Genomic DNA, 18,015 nt, shown 5'->3' on the forward strand with positions numbered 1-18,015 from the left:
ATGGCATGGGAAAGCAGTGGAAGATGGCCCAGGTCCTTGGGCCCCTGCACCTGCATGGGAGACCCAGAAGAAGCTCCTGGCTTCAGATCAGTGCAGCCAATTGGGGAGTGAACCATCGGATAGAAGACCTCTCTGCCTCTCCTCTCTCTGTGTAAAAGGAGAACACCTGTGCCAGGTACCATACTAAGCAATTCACACTATACTATACACATACTATTCTACCATATCCTCCTAACACACTAAGAACAAGGTACTATTATTAACACCAACTGCCAGATGAGGTAATTGGTCTTGGAAAGGTTGAGAAAAGCTTGACTTCATTATACATTCCAAACATACCACTTGTTCTGCCTACATACTCACCAAGCAACCATCTAATTATAACGTGGTTTCCCGTGTGGCAAATCTATGGGGAAGAGAATGTGCTAGCCAGAACTTGAGCGTCTGTTTCCCAAGATGGTTTTATTTTTTTGGATGTAAATTAATAATCTGACATTCTGATTTTCACTTCAATCTCATGAACTTTTCTAATGTAGCCAAAACCAAAATATCTATAAGTATAGATAAACTAGATTTCAGTGTTTGCAAATCTGATTCTTTGCCATGGTAAATCTACCAAGAGATATAATCCCTTCCTGTTAAGTCCCTTTAGGGATAGTCAATCCCTCTTTCCCCCAAGACAGGAGATACCTCAACAAAGCAATTTCTTCCTTTTCAAAACCTCTAGAGTACACAAAAGCAACAACACAGGGGAAAAAACTGATTCTGACTCTGCTGTGCTAGCCCTTAATTCTAAGCAAATCACTATCTGACTTGGTCTCATTTTTCTCCACATATAAAATTTACAAGAATTGGGATTGCAACCAATGATCTTTTTGTTGTTAATTCTTTATTATTATTTATTTGAAACACAGAGTGGTAGAGACAGAAAGAGAAAGAGATCTTCCATCTGCTGGTTCATTCCCCAAAGGACCGCAATGGCCAGACCTGGGCCAACCTGAGGCCAGGAGCCAGGAGCTTCTTCTGGGTCTCCCGCATGGGTGCAGGGACCTAAGCACAATCGCTGGGGCTGGGCCAGATGGAAGCCAGGAGCCTGGAACTCTATCTTGTTTTCCCACGTGAGTTGCAGGGCCCATGTACGTGAGCCATCTTCCACTGCTTCCCCAGGTGCATTAGCAGGGAGCTGGATTGGAAGGGAGGAGTTGGGACTAAAACCAGCACTCCGATATGGTATATGTGCAGTACTTATGGTTTATATTATGGAATAATATATGGTATATATTAATGTATTGTGCTACCAGGCCAGGTCTTGGCCAAATGATCTTATATGCCTTTCTTAACACCTGTGACTGCCTAGTCCATGAAAACATTCTTCTCTCACCTTCCAAGTAGAATTTCTATTTTATATTTATCTGAGCATTCATCCTCTGTCGCTCTGACTGGCTCTCCTCCCTGCTTTCTGCTTTTCCCTACCCAACCACTACCTCCATACCACTCCAGGAATTTGATGTCTGCTACTAGCTCATCAGCACTCACAGTTAAGACCAGATGTGTATTTATAAATGCTACCTATTTTACTTCCCTGCCTGCCGTGAATCACAGAGTCCAGTATAAATTTGTACTCTTCTGAGGTACTGAAAACCTGTGCCTTTATTGAAAGACCCACATGTAGTTCAATAACCTTAAGGTCAGAACTACAACTGGGTATTACTATTTTCAAATTTGCCTCGTTTCCACTTAGTCAATGACAAAACTGTATTTCCAAGCCTCATTTCTTTCTCATCTCTAAAATCTCCAAAACCCTTTTCAGCAACTTAATTTGCAGTCCTAACTTCAACCTTAAGTCTGCAAACTCAATTCCTATTACCAATTCCCTATTTCCACTAGACCAGATTTTTCCAAACTGGCTTCCTAGAGAAGGTTAATTAACAGAATGTTAATAGCTTTGCTCTGAGAAAGGTGTTTTCGTTCAGCTGAATTAAACAGGTGTCGTAAGGCAGACTTTTTATAACATAACCTTGTACAACTGTGCATCTACAAGAGGGAAATAGTATATGTAGCATTTCCTGAACTTATTTTTAACTACTCTTTTTTCCATGGGGCACCTATAAATATCTCCTGGAACAAGTGTTCACAGAATACTTTAGGAAATACTGCTCTAGTCTTTCCTATTTCAGTCAAAGTATCTACACTTAAATGAAAAAGCACCCTATTTTCTCATCCTCCCCCAAATATCCAACCAATAGCTAAAATCTTTTTTCTTCCCAATCTTATTACATTTCTCCTTTATATTCCCCCTAAAACCTCTGAGTTCCAAATCCTGTCATTCATAAAAACTAGATTCTGCCTCTAAAATAAATATTAGATATGTTACCAACACCATGAGACTGTCATGAGGACTAAAAGAACATGACATCTTATACACTCTTTCATAAGCACCCAACATTTCTTCCTGGTAGTTGGAAATTATTATACCAAACTTTCTCTCAAAGTTTAAGGATTTCCATTTCCTTGATAAGGGCAACAGAGGGACTCTACATTTCAGGCATGACTAGGGACTTTTAAATGAAGAAAGAAGGAAATGAAGATAACATAAATATGGTATGAGTAACAACAGCAGTACAGGGGCAGTCACAGATGGCACTAGTTACCATTCTCTCCAAGATATAACTGGGAAGTATGGACTGGGTAACAATCTATAGCTAATTTTCATTTATTAAAGCATTTAAAGTTGAGTTTTTCTAACTTTATACCTGTGTATTGTGTACCTCAACTAGCCTCTATGTTTTTAAAGAGGTGAAAACTGTCATTCATATATATTATTTTAATCCTTTATTGACATTAGCATAAAAAGAGCAAGTATTCAAATACTATTTCCTCATTCAAGGCATAGGTGAGTTCCAGATGAGGGAATACAGTCTGAAGCAAAACAGAATAATCCCTGTTTCCACAGAATTACAACCTTTTGGAGGATTTAAATATACAGAGTTAGGTACCTAGAAGATATCTAAATGCAAATATGCTACTAATTAATACAATTACTTAACTGAAATTAAGAATACACTGGTTGATAAAATCTTCATTTTAGTTATCATAATTCAGTAAAAAGAAAAAGTGAGCATGAAGCTCATGTAGGCTTGAAAATCTTTTGACACTGGCTAGAAAATGGAAAGGATTTGGAAGAAGACAGGTAATCTTTGGCATAAAGTAGTACTGGAAGCAAATTCTTTGAAATTGTGCCCGTGATGGTAAACACACCTTCAGAATACGACCTCTGGCTTGTTACCAAATGTAAATGAAAAACCATCCAACTTTCAGTGCTCACTATATAGACAGCACTATATTGTCAGTTTTATACAATGTGAATGATAAAGATGATAGCTAACTTTATATAATGTTTACTATGGTCCTATGAGATCTACTCCTTTCCATTTTACAGTAGAGAGAAACTAATGCAAGGCAGATTAAGTAATTTATCCAAGGTCACACAGCTATCAAGGGGTAGAACAGAGATCTACATTCAATGTCATTACTCCTCATCAGCCTGCTCTGCCTGCCTTTGCACATATGCACACGGAAGCATAACACCTATGTCTCTGAGATGACACGTATGTGTATGTGCATAACTCAATGACAGCATATACAATTAAAAAGATGATCAAACAACTAAACAAAATACATCCTACCGAGTAAATGTGAAATATCATCCCACATTATTGGAAACACTGGCCATTATACAAGCTGTACTTAGTTGAATCAGATATCTCAACACTTAAGACCGTCACATGCTGCTAAAATAAATCAAAATCTGAAACATTCTTAAAAAGGTATCCCAGAAACTCTGGGAAAAGGGAAGGGTCGTTATACTGAGTAAGCTGTGTCTAAAATTCTTGGGAATTTTAACACTGAAGTACCCTAAGTTTTAGAGATCAGGGGTTTTCATTATCATTTATATTTACTGAAGCTCATGTGAAAAGCACTGTATTACATTATGGGAAATATGAAGCTGAAAATGGAAAAGGTCTTGCTCAGATTACAAACTGAGAAGAGAATTCGTCATTAAAAATGGACTAGAAAACCACAGCTTATTCTAGCAATAAAGTTATGATCATGCTTTTCAGTGAACACATACAGTTCGTAACCATATGTAGGAAATCTTGTTACATGTCAATTTTTCTCTTTCATAGTCAAAATATTCAAAAAGCTAACTGGAGTATTTTCAGAGACCACTTTTCATTCTTTTAACATTCTTCTCAACTTTGAGCTCAATACGTTCATCTTTTATCCCCACAGTAGAACATGTGATCTGGCAGGTAATACTTAAGTGCTTGCTATATGAACAAACAATACAGTTTGATTTTAGTATAATAAAAAAACATGCAAATATAAAATTTACACCCTCCTCAATATATAACATATATAAAAAGCTATGAAGTGCTTTTACTACATTCCAGAAAAGTGGCCACCACAACTCAATCACAGAACCATCAAAAACATTTCATATAAGTCAATCACTAGTTACCTCTATGATAAAAACAGGTAAGGAAGGAGTCCTTTCCAGGCTACCCTAGCCACCACTACAATCCCAACAATGGGTATGCTATTTCCTTTCTGGGAGAAGATGCTGCTTTTACTTTAAGGCAGCATTTATTTTTAGGTATCATTTCAAAAACAAATGATAGGCCGGCGCCTATCTCTGCTGTGGCCAGGGAGTGCAATGGAGGATGGCCCAGGTACTTGGGCCCTGCACCCCATGGGAGACCAGGAGAAGCACCTGGCTCCTGCCATTGGATCAGCGTGGTGCGCCGGCCGCGGCTGCCATTGGAGGGTGAACCAACGGCAAAGGAAGACCTTTCTCTCTGTCTCTCTCTCTCTCTCACTGTCCACTCTGCCTGTCAAAAAATTAAAAAAAAAAAAAAAGTTCCAAAAAATCACAATCCTCTTAGAAAAGGTCTGAAAAATAAGAATGTACTATGTTTCAATTTCTAAATGAAAAAGAATACTTCTATTATTAATGATTACGCAGACACTACTTACAGTAACAAGAATAAACTGGTGAGCAAAATTTGGAGATATAGTCTTCCCTATGTAAAGAGACAGGCGTACTTCAGAAAGTTTTTGAAAAATGAAATTACATATTTATATTGGTGCAAAAAGATTTCTGAATCTATGCACAGCTTTTTCATAATTCATTTTCCATAAATTTATTGAAAACTCTTCATACTGCTTTAATTTAAACTAAGGTATAAAAGTTTCAGACAGATGCAGCATATTTATTTTATAGATATTGCCACTTTCTGGCTCCACCATTCCTAAAACATAATTATCCTTCTAAATTTTCATTTTAAAAATAGAATTCCCAGATTTACAATGCAGACTTTTTCAAAAAAATTATTACAGAACACAAGCATAAGAAAAACTGAGCCTCTTAAAAAAAAGTGGCAAATCACATATACACTCTTTCAGAATGAAACTGCAGAACAAGTACTCAGTATGGATCAACAAAAAAAAATCACAGCTCATTCTCTCTTAAAAGCAAAACCAACCCCTCCACACACAAAATAAGTGTTACTCCGAAAAACATTTCAGTTTTGAAGATTAATTACTTTGTATATCCAATAGAATACATAGTAGAGTAACAGAAGGATCACCGGATAGAAGCTTCCTTTATCATTGCCAAATGATACTGAACACAGCCCTTAAAGGATATTAAACACCTTGCATTTTATACAGACCTAGCACCCAGCTTTTGAGCTAGTCCTATGCAGAGCCCAGCTGTTTTGAGTGATTTATCCACAGGAGTTTAATTTCAATTGTGTGCCGCAAGTGGGAAGTAGTGATTATACATTCCCCTAAATCTTTCTAGCACATTAATGAATATTTTAAGGAATAGTCTCCAACTGAGATTAATTTGTCCTTCAAACATTCTCCTCTTAACTCACTAATGGCAATATCTGATTCACAACGCTTTAAATAGAACACAAGACCAAGCTTACACTGAAACTTTTGGTTTGCTCATTTCAAGACGGAAAATGCCACAGAACAAACGCACCCTCTCTGCATCCTCCTGTATCTATAAAGAGAAACTCTACTGGAAGTAATACTACACTGACTTCCTTTAAGATACATGAACTGCTTCCCCCAAGTTTGTTCTTGTTTTATTTCTCTTGGTACCAAATCTTATATCACTGTTCATGTCTTCTCTAGAAAATCAGAATTCCACCAATGACAGAATACTAACTAAATAATATGTTCATCCTTTTCGTTGATTTGAATCAAAAACACAAATGAAGATGTAAGACAATTTTCAAATACAATCAGGTGGCAGAGAATTTTGAAATACCACAACCAGGCAGCAAACCATGTTCAAAAAGGACAAGAAGATATTCTACAAATACTAATAAGGAGGGAAAACATACACAGAATGTATACAATGGAGAAATCTTCAAAAGTATCTATAGGTTTTAGTTTACTATAAACTCAATCTAAGCCTGTCTGCACACCACAGCATTAAGTATTAGGGAAGGCAACAGATACTCAAAATTTTGAAGAAAACAGTTAAGGAAACTATTATTTGCCTGAATAAGTAAGTAATTGACACTGAGAAAACCTAACCAGTTTTGAAGGAAGTTAAAATGTCAAGATTTCTGGGCCCGGCGCCATGGCATAGTGGGTAAAGCAGTGGCCTGCACTACAGGCATCCCAATACATACGGGCGCCGTTTCTAGTCACAGCTGCTCCACTTCCTAACCAGCTCTCTTATGGCCTGAGACAGTAGTAAAAGATGGCCTAAGTCCTTAGGCCCCTGCACCCACGTGGAAGACTGAAGAGGCTCCTGGCTTTGGATTGGCCCACCTCTGGCTGTTGGGGCCATTTGGGGAGTGAATCAGTGGACAGAAGACCTCTCCACTGCACCCACCCCCACCCCCGCCTCTGCTTCTCTGTAAACTCTGCCTTTCAAATAAATAAATAAATCTTTTTTTAAACGTCAAGACTTGAATGCACTAAAAGATGATTTCCATTTTACTGTGAATCAATGTGTAAGGGGAAGTCACTTCAACAGAAAGCTAAATTCAGATGCTTCTAGGGAAAGCACACAAACCATCCTCCTATTTAGAAACAAAAAGCAACCTTCATGGTTCCTGGCAATCAAACAGAAGTACGGGTAAATTCAACTCTTTGTTCACTAATTCATGGAACTAAGAATTATATGTTTCTACTGAACTTATCTTTTCAAAAAATTATTTGAAAGGAGAGAGAACAAGTGCACACTTCAGTTCTCTGGTTCAGTCCCCAAATGACAACTAATGACAACATTTCTAGCAGCAGTTTCTGATATACTGTTATGTATTTTCATGAAACACTTGAAATCCTTCACCTTTAAAACAAAACAAACACTTTACTCCCACAGTCAGGGACAGTCAAAGAATTCAAAGAGTTATCACCAGGTCCCTTTCCAAGCTCCGCCTTAACCTCCACTCAGAGAAATGCAGGAGCAGGGGGGATGTTCATATTTTATCAGTAATGAAAAAGATAATTGAAATTTAAAAAAATCATACAGACTGGCAAAACCTCCATTCATTCCCCAACATGAGTGTCTATTGTGTACCAGGCAATATTTTAGGACCCTGCAACTCAGCAAATATGGTTGTGTTTCTACCCTAACAAACCTTAAATTCAATTAATTATCTGTCTTCCACATCTTTTTTAAGAGGGACAAAACCTGAAAGGATAGTGTGAAAGGTAGTAGCTCTAGTTTACTAAGGATGAAGAGAAGTATTTGAGAGTCTTCTTAAAACTATGACAAGGGCCAGTGCCACGGCTCACTAGGCTAATCCTCCACCTGCGGCGCCAGCACACAGGGTTCTAGTCCCGGTTGGGGCACCGGATTCTGTCCTGGTTGCTCCTCTTCCAGGCCAGCTCTCTGCTGTGGCCCAGGAGTGCAGTGGAGGATGGCCCATGTCCTTGGGCCTTGCACCCGCATGGGAGACCAGGAGAAGACCATGGCTCCTGGCTTCGGATCAGCGCGGTGCGCCGGCTGCAGCACACTGGCTGCAGTGGCCATTGGAGGGTGAACCAACAGTAAAGGAAGACCTTTCTCTCTCCGTCTCACTATCCACTCTGCCTTCCAAAAAAAAAAAAAAAAAAAAAAAAAAAAAAAAAAAAAAAAAACCTATGACAAGAAAGCAGCCTCAAGAAAATAAGTGAGGAAAGCACCCTGGGTGGAGAGAACTAGAAGATCCCAAGGTAGGAATAAGCTTCAAATATCCAAAAAGGGATAGAAAGAAGGCCAATGTAGCTTCTGAACAGTGTACAGGTAGAGACCAGTAAGCAACAACTTGGGCAAATAGCCAGATATTGAGGAACTTGTAGCCACAGCAAGATGTTTGAATATTATTTTAATTGCAATGTGATATAGTTTTTATTTATACTTTAAGATTATTCTGGTTTCTGTGAAGAATGGGCCATAGAGGTGGGGGAAGAAGTGAAAGAACGACGCTGTAACTACTTTTGTCCATTTTTCCTGCTTGGTAGGAAAATTAAAATAAAAAATCTCTAAAACAAAGAAGATTCAAGAATGCTGCATAAAAAGAAATTGCCAACCTGCTAATGGTCACATGGGTCCAGGGGCCCAACCACTTGGGCCATCTTCCACTGTTTCCCAGGAGCAGGGAGCTGGAATGGAAGCCATGACAGACAGGCGCCCATATAGGATGCTGGCAAGACATACAGCTGCTTAACCCGCAACACTGGCACCTTAAATTATGTTTTAAAAAAGTGGTCATTTGGCCTACACTTCACGTTTTCTTCTAATAGATGACAGACATTCAGTGATGCCCCATGATTAATGAACATGTTAACTAAAGCCCCATTTGTTCTCATCTTTCAACTGTAACACATGTTATTTATCCCTCTCCCAAATAACTGCTTTGCTCCTTAAGTGAATCTCATGCATGAAAAGACTCCCATTTACTATTATTGCTGGGGAAAACCAGAAGTGAGAAAGACAGTTATCCATGCATACAGATTTCAGGCACAACCTCCAACACATTCAGACAACACCATACAGCTTTAAGACTAAGGACGTGCCCTTCCTTTGGAAAAGAGGGACATGTTTTACGTCTGTCTCATTAAAACACATCAAGAGTTGGCTTAAGAAGTGAACCTGTATACTGCCAAAAACAATTTCAATTTCAGCCATGAAAAAGTCAAAATCATTTGGTATAAATTCTTAAAATTTAACAAATCTTTGGAGGTATATCCGCAACTTATTCTCCAAGGGTTTCTCATTTACATGTTTACATGCATTAATAGGTAAGGGGACAGCATTGCGATATAGCACATAAGGCTGTTGTCTGCAACACTGACATCCCATATGGTGCCGGTTTCCAGTCCCGGCTGCTGCACTTCCAATCCAGTTCCCTGCTAATGCCCTGGGAAAGCAGCAGAATATGGTCCAATGCTTGGGCCCCTGCAAGCACGTGGAAGACGTGGAAGAAGCTCCTGGGTCCCCTTCTGGAAAATGAACCAGCAGAGAGAAGATCTTCTCTGTCTTTCCCTCTCTGTAACTCTGACTTTCAAATAGGTAACTATTTATTTAAAAGCTGAAATGCAAACTATCCGAGGAAGAATGGATTTGAGTGAAAATCTAATAAGGGACATGTGAGAAAGGAAGGCAAGAGAATGAAAATGAGACAAAGAAGTAAAAAAAAAAAAAAAGGCTATAAGGAACCAGTTGAAATAGAAGACGACGTACAAGATATCTAACACATAACTGAAGCCCTTTAAGAAAAAAAAATGGAACAGAATATTTAAAAGTATAACTCAAGATATCTTCCCAGAAAGAGAATCTAAACTAGCACTGCTGTATTCCGGCAAAACGGAAGGGACCTACAACAATCTATTCAAGATATATTCTTGTGAAACTACTAGAGCTAAGACACAGAAAAAACTCAAGGCATAAAAGTCAATTACTTTAAAAAGTACAAAAATTGGACTTTAAAAACAACAAAGGCAACTGTGGAGCATCATTTTCCAAGAATCTTAAGAATTTGGGAGCCAAGCTTTCCTTCCAATGTTAAGTCTACAGAAGGAAAAAAGGTTTGAACAGACAAGAACTCAGAATGAATGTGTCTATGTGCTCTGCACGAAGAACTTACTAGAGAATGAACTTCACTCATCCCAGAACTAAATGGGGTGACTAAATGGGCACTAATGGTGAACATTCAATAGCAGAATCAAAGGTGGGAACATCTTTACAAGAATGTGCACGTTATACATGCTGACAAAGTAGAAAAAATTAACACATGTACAATAAATAAAATGACAAAACCAAGTAACAGCACAGAGGAAAATTGCATGGAAGAAATTCTACCAAATCTCTGGAAATTTAGAGTCCTAATGCCAAATAAATCGCTTCAAGGAGGGGCTGGTGCTGTGGTACCGTGGGTTAAACCAGTGCTTGCAGTACCTGCATACCATATGGACACTGGTTTAAGTCCTGGCTGCTCCACTTCCGATCCAGCTCCCTGTTAATGTGCCTGTGGAAGCAGTGGAAGATGGCCCAGGTCCCTGGACCCCTGCACCTGCGTAAGAGGCCTGGAAAAAGGTCCTGGCTCCTGGCTTTGGACTGGCCCAGATCCAGCTTTTACAGGCATTTGGGGAGTGAACCAGTGGATTAAAGACCTCTCTCCAACCAGAGAGAGATCTGCCTCTCCCGCTCTGTAACTCCACCTTTCAAGTAAAATAAATAAATCTTCTTTAAAAATTGTTTCAAGGAATAGAAAAAAAGGGAAAACTTTCAAGTTTCTCATGAAGCAAGTAAAACAATGGCATCTAAGAAAAATATAAACCAATATCACCTATTAAAATTGATGTTAATGGGGCCGGCGCCGTGGCTCACATGGTTAATCCTCCGCCTGTGGCGCCAGCATCCCATATGGGCACCAGGTTCTAGTCCCAGTTGCTCCTCTTCCAGTCCAGCTCTCTGCTGTGGCCTGGGAAGGCAGAGGAGGATGGCCCCAAGTGCTTGGGCCCCTGCACCCACATGGGAGACCAGGAAGAAGCTTCTGGCTCCTGGCTTCCGATCAGTGTAGTTCTGGCCGTAGCAGCTATTGGGGGGGCAGGGGTGAACCAATGGAAGGAAGACCTTTCCCTCTGTCTCTCTCTCTCTCTCACTGTCTAACTCTGTCAAATAAAAAAAATTGATGCTAATGGTTTAGTTAGAATTTCTGCAAATACGTTCTAACATCACATTAAAGAAAAAAATACTTTTATGTCAGGAATGTAAGAACAGTCCAATATTAGAAAATCTATTAGTGGATAGGAAAGAATGGATACTTAACATAATAAATTATATAAACTTCAATCCTAAAGTATCTTAATAAATGGACAATCATTGAGGTATTCAATATAAAATCAAAAGCAAAGGATGCCCTCTAGTTCCTGTTTAACATCATTCTGAATGTATTAACCAATGAATTAGACAAAAGAAAACAATTACAGACATTAAGAATTGGGACAGAAAAATAAAACTGTCTCTAAAGATAGCATAATACGACTATAACTGGAAAACCATAGACTCTGGAACAATGAAAACGAACAACAATAAAACAATTGAGTAATACATAAGGATTAAGTTAATATGCATAATCATCATCCTTTATATATAAAACCAATTACCAAAGAGTAGAAAGGGTAGAAAACTCCATCACAACAACTAGATAAAATTAAAAATACTCAGGGACAAACTTAAGAAATGTTGGAAATCTATATAAACAGTGAAACACACCTGCAGAACAACAACACAGACTTGAATAGAGAAACACTGTCTGTTCATGATTAGGACTTCTCAACATTACCAATATATGTCAGAATTCTAAATTTAATGAGAACAAGGTTTTCCCAGAAATTAGACAAGCTGATGCTACAGCTTTTTATATGGAAAAAGAAACACACAAGAACAGCCAGAAAACCACAGCAAAGAAACAATTTGTTAAGATTAGCTCTGGGGTCGGCACTGTGGCATAGCGGGTAAAGCTGCCACCTGCAGTGCTGGCATCCTATATGGGTGCCAGTTTGAGTCCAGGCTGTTCTACTTCTGATTCAGCTCTCTGCTATAGCCTGGGAAAACAGAAGAAGATGGCCCAACTCCTTGGGCCCCTGCACCCACGTGGGAGACCTGGAAGAAGTTTCTGGCTCCTGGCTTTGGATTAGCCCAGCTCCAGCTATTGTAGCCATTTGGGAAATGAACCAGTGGATGGAAGATCGATCTCTCTCTCTCTCTGCCTCTAACTTTCAAATAAATAAATAAACAAATTTTTAAAGGATTAGCACTAACTGCTGAAACAAACTATAAAACCCCTAAAAATAAAATGATACAGTTACATGAGAAGTCAAAATGAATAAAACAGAATGCCTACAGCAGACCAAACTACATACAGAAATTAGTGTATTAGGATGGTAGCAACTTAAATCAGGAAGAAAATGATGGACTTTTCCATAAATTTTACTGGGGCTAGAGAACAAACAAACAATTCGATCTATACGATTCTTATGCCATAAGAATAAATTTCAAATGGAACAATACTAAAAGAAAAAACTATAGAGCTAGAAGAAAGCATGGTTAATCCTTCTGAGAAAAGAAAAAGGTATAGCTATAGCGCAATGGGTTAAGCTGCTGCATGCAGCACCCATTGGAGTCCCTGCTACTACTCCACTTCTGATTCAGTTCTCTGTTATTGCCTGGGAAAGCAGAAGATGGTCAAGGTGTTTGGGCCCCTGCACCCGCATGGGAGACCTGCAAGAAGCTCCTGGCTTAGGATGGGCCTAACTCCGGCCATTGCTGCCATCTGAGGAAGTGAACCAGTGATGAAAGACCTTTCTCTCTGTAACTCTGACTCTCAAATAAATAAAAAGCTTAAAAAATGAAAAAGATAAAGAGAATATTTTTAAAAAATTCAGACCCATTAAGATTCATAAATTTGGCCACAAAAATTAAACTTCTCCATAACAAAACCCAACGTAAGCAAAATCAAGGTACAATAATAAATTTGGAGAAACTACTAGTAATATCACAGAAAAATTCAATTTTCCTAAAAAAGGGAATACCCTAAAGAAAAATTATCAAAAGCCCCATATAATAAATGAAAATATAAAGTGAGAACTTAAAAATAGGGAAGAATGTTCAGCTTCAATCATAAGAGAAATGCAAATCCAAACTATGCTGAAATACTGTCTCTCAACAAGCATATTAAAGTTAAATCAAGAGCTCAGAAATGAACTATTTGTCACAACTTTGGGAGTGGCAATTGACTAGCAAAGTATGTAAAAATGTCATATGGCAATTTTAAAACTCCACTACAAATTTTTTACATGCATACAGAGGTGGAGTCTACATAGCCTTACTTTTTAATCTAGGCAGACTTCCGACTTCTTTACCTAATAAGAGTATCACAGAAGGCCTTCAAGTTAGATCATAAAAGATCATGGCTGCAGTCTGAATATGATTTGTTTCCTGAACTAAGGCAGGAGTTTAAACTGCAGAAACATAAATTAATAGTACTAAGGGCGGGGGAACTTACAGAGGTAGGGTCTTTGGGAAACAATTGTCACTAAGGTGGCACTCTCATGATTCAATCCTGATGGCTTTGTAAGCAGGGCCAGAGAGACCACATAGTGATACACAGCCAAGGCTCGCCACCTCTTGCCATGTGATGTCCTGTAGTATGGAGGGACTCTCCCAGCAAGGCCACTGCCAGATGAGACTCCTAGACCATGAAACTCCAGAACCAACAACAGGAAAGGGAAAGTGAAAAGGAAAGAATTCAGTGCACACTTTCTGTGTGCACTTTCCAAAGCACATTATTATTCTATATGTTCAAAATATAAAACTAAACAAAAAGGGCTGGTGGGGGGAGACAAAAACTGAATGCATAAAATAAATGACCAACTATAATTTCAAGTGTATAAAAGAACAATGAAAGAGAGGTAGGGGAGAACCTTTAAAAAAAAAAAGATTTATTTTTATTTGAAAATCAGAATTACAGAGAGGAGAGGGAGAGAGGTCTTCCATCCACTGGTTCATTCCTGAATTGGACAAAACAGCCGGAGCTGCACCAATCTGAAGCCAGGAGCCAGGAGCCAGGAGCTTCCTCCAGGTCTCCCAGGTGGGTGCAGGAGCCCAAGGACCTGAGCCATCTTCCACTGCTTTCCTTGGCCATAGCAAAGAGCTGGATTAGAAGTGGAGCAGCCAGGACTCAAACCCACATGGGATGCCAGCGCCTCAGGCGGCAGCTTTACCTGCCACGCCACAGCGCCAGCGCCAGGGAGAGAACCTTAATACAAGAAACTTTTTGACTCTAATTTTAACTATTTGCTCTTAAAGGCTGGGGGAGTCGGGGTCCGGAGTATGGAAAGGGGAGCAGTATAAATAAATGTTAAACTTATGTCAGAGCCTTTGCTTTTCCAGGTGACACGCTTGTAGAAGCTGTCAAGCTGTATCATGTGTACCAATATACACCGAAGTGAAGAACGGAAAGCAATAATGCTCTGAACTATAGGTTTCACTATCGAAGAACAGAGATACAGAATGGAAAGAAAAAAGCTTGTGGACCTAGATGGAACTAGGGGGATCAGTATGAATTCCTGATTTCCTATATACTTGTAAATGGTTACATACATATGCAAATATATTGTACATGTCTATACACTTACTAAAATACAAGAACCTTTAAAGGATTAGGGAAATATTTGGCCATTCAAATATGACTATAAAATAAATTAGGAATGTTTCAACCCTCAGCTAAAATTAGCCACACCAAGAGGAATTTTTAGAAGAAAAAAGCATTTTAGAGCATGTGATACATAGCTTTACATTTACTCTCTAAAAAATTACTCTTCTCTTTAGCTCTGAGATTTATATTATCTATATTAATCTGATCGGGACTCCCAGAACTCCTTCTAGTAGTTATAGTGATTTGTTTTCCTTTTATGATTTTGTTGACTTTTTTTTTTTACTTTTATTTATTGGAAAGGCAGAGTTATAGAGAGAGAGGGAGGGACAAGTGATAGATCTTCAGTCTGCTGGTTCATTCCCCAAATGGCCGTAATGGCTGGGGCTGGGCCTGCAGTGGACCAGCTAGAAGCTAAGAGCTTCTTCCAGGTCACCACGAAGGTGCAGGAGCCCAAGCACTTTGGGCCATCTTCAGTTGCTTTCCCAGGCGCATCAAGCAGAGAGCTGGATGGGAAGCCGAGCACCTGGGACTTGAACCATTCCAGGTGGCAGCTTTCCTACAGTTGTAGTTCTAAGGAAACTTTTCTTTCAAGATCTAAATCAACAAAAAAGAACTTCCGGAGCCTATTACAGTTTCACTCATTGACTATACTTTAAAACCAAAAAGACTGTTTAAGTAAACTCTAAATTCTGAGCCTTCAGGCACTACTCCTAGTTTATATTTTTCACTGTAGCCTCTGCCTTTGCCCAATTTTACTGGAAATAGGTCTCCAAATTCATAGAAGCAACTTAATATGATTTTCAGTGAATGCCTCACAGACGGGCAGACTTGACCAAAGATTCCAATTAGGTGATAAATTCCAGCAATTAGGATCCTTAATAACAAAGTTGAGAGTCAATTTTTCTCCCATAGCAAATAACAGAAGTGCTTGCTTACAACCTCCAATCAAAATCTCATACTTGGGGAACTGAGAGCAGACATAGCTGTTGAACTGAAGCAACTACGTTTGCTCAACATCAGCACTGTGTCTTCTATCTCTCTTGCAGTCCATCTCATCACTCCCACCCCTCAGGAGTTTCCCTTACTCTAGCTAGAGCCTCCAGGAACCCTTCCTAATCCACCCCACTAATCTGACAACAGGGATTACCACATTACGACCCCCAAGACTGGCAATATCAGTAGCACCCTGGGACTTGTAAGAAAGGCAAATGCTTACACTCATTCTAGAACTATTGAATCAGAAACTCTGCAGGTGAGGACTCATCATGTCTTACAGGTGATTCTGATGCCTGTAGAAGTTTGAGAATCACGTTCTAGTTGACTGCAAATGATACCAGGGTGTGAATTTCTTTGCTTTTTTATGGATTGTACTGTTTGCTCCCCTAAAACTCCTATGCTGCAACCTTGAGTTCCAATGAGACCACACTGGAGACACAGCCTTTAAGCAGGTAAATAAGTATTAAATAAGGCCTTAATCATAGGACCCTATCCAGTGGAACTGGTATCCTTTCTAAGAGCAAGAGACACTTGTGGTGTGTTCACACAGCAATAAGGCCAAGGAGAAAACCAGCCCTTGCTGATACCTTGATTTTGCACTTCTAACCTAGAGAACTGTAAGAAAAATACATTTCTGATGTTTAAAGTCAACCCTGGCACACTATTATAACCTCTGTTATGTGCATCAACAATTTTAATAACCTTCTCTATCTGTGTGTGGAATGAAAACACCCACCACTGCTAGAAGAAAATTTTCTGGAGCAGGCCTTAGGCGCAGCAGTTAAGACACTGCTTGGGACATCTGCATCACATAATGCAGACGCTAGTCTGTGTCCCTGCTCTACTTCTAATCTAGCTTCTTGTTAATGCACATCCTGGGAGGCAGCAGATGATGACTCAAGTATTCAGATCCCTGCCAGAGACCAGACTGAGTTCCAGGCTCCTGGCTTCAGCCTGGTCCAGCCCAGACTGGATTTATTTATTTGAAAGTCAGAGTTACACAGGGGGCAGGAGAGGAAAGGGAGAGAGAAGAAGAGAGGAAGAGGAAGAGAGAGAGAGAGGTTTTCCATCCAATGGTTCATTCCCAGATGGCCACAATAACTGGAGTTGTGCCGATCCAAAGCCAGGAGCCAGGAGCCTCTTCTGGGTCTCCCACATGGATGCAGGGGCCCAAGGAGTTGGGCCATCTTCTACTGTTTTCCCAGGCCGTAGCAGAGAGCTGGATCGGAAGTAGAGCAGCCAGGACTTGAACTGGTGCCCATATGGGATGCCAGCACTACAGGTGGCAGCTTTACCCACTATGCCACAGCCCCTAAATAAAAAATTTATTTAAAATGAAAAAATTTCTGAAATTCCCTTCAGCATCTGTTCTTCAAGTTCATCTTTTACTCTTTTTAAAAGAAGGATTCTTTTATATCTACTACCCAGAAGATAAACCAGTAAATCCAGCTTAAGCTGTTAGGAATCTATTTCCAAGGACAATATAGTGTTGCTTCCAATAGCTACAACCCATGCTAATTTGATTTAGAACTATCCTTTACCCTAAGCAACGACTAGACTCCTTTCTTGAATTCCTATCCTGTTTTTTTCCTTCCTATAAGAATGCCAGATAACTGATATATTTTTGAGCAAACTTTTATCTTACTCTGTCATTAGGATTTTAAACCACACTGTATTTCTCCTTTTATCTAATGCAACAGAACACATTACTGAACAAGGAAATGTTGACAAAAATATTGCTAACACTGATAACATTCTTTCTTTAAGGAATACAGTATAAAAAATGAATGTTCGCCAACCAGACATAATCATAACCTAATTGGTCTAAGAGCACTTCTGGACAGAGGCCACTTCCATATATTTTACTACGCCTATTTCAGTGCATGATACATTTATACTCAATTTCAATGTTAAGTTACATAATTTGGGAAGGATTTCCCATTTCATCTACATGGTGTGGGTGCATGTACAGATGTACATAACATTACATTAAAATGACAATAAGTACTACTACAGTAGCTTACATACACTAAGAGAAAATAACTGCAGATAGATATATGCTCATGTCTCTACCACATACCCATAATTAATTTAATGTAAGATATTCTGGGCTTGCTCATTTTCTATAAACAGAAACTAGTAGTGTCTTCCTAATTATTAAACTGCAAGGACAACAAAGCGGTCAATCTAATCATCAAGGCCCTTTCATTTTCAGAAAGTTATCACCACACAAAATGCTTTTAAAATGGTATAAAACTTCTGATTTTTCAATTAGAAAATTTTG

At 39.1% G+C, this 18,015-nt stretch overlaps 1 protein-coding gene across 1 annotated transcript in view; it reads right to left on the bottom strand.

Moving 5' to 3' along the window:
- Positions 1–18,015, bottom strand: part of ATP2B1 (ATPase plasma membrane Ca2+ transporting 1) — a gene marked incomplete at its 5' end in the record, with an annotated part of 114,965 nt that overhangs the window by 71,349 nt on the left and 25,601 nt on the right.

Source organism: Oryctolagus cuniculus, chromosome 11, assembly GCF_964237555.1.
Source record: "Oryctolagus cuniculus chromosome 11, mOryCun1.1, whole genome shotgun sequence".
Taxonomy (NCBI): Eukaryota; Metazoa; Chordata; class Mammalia; order Lagomorpha; family Leporidae; genus Oryctolagus; species Oryctolagus cuniculus.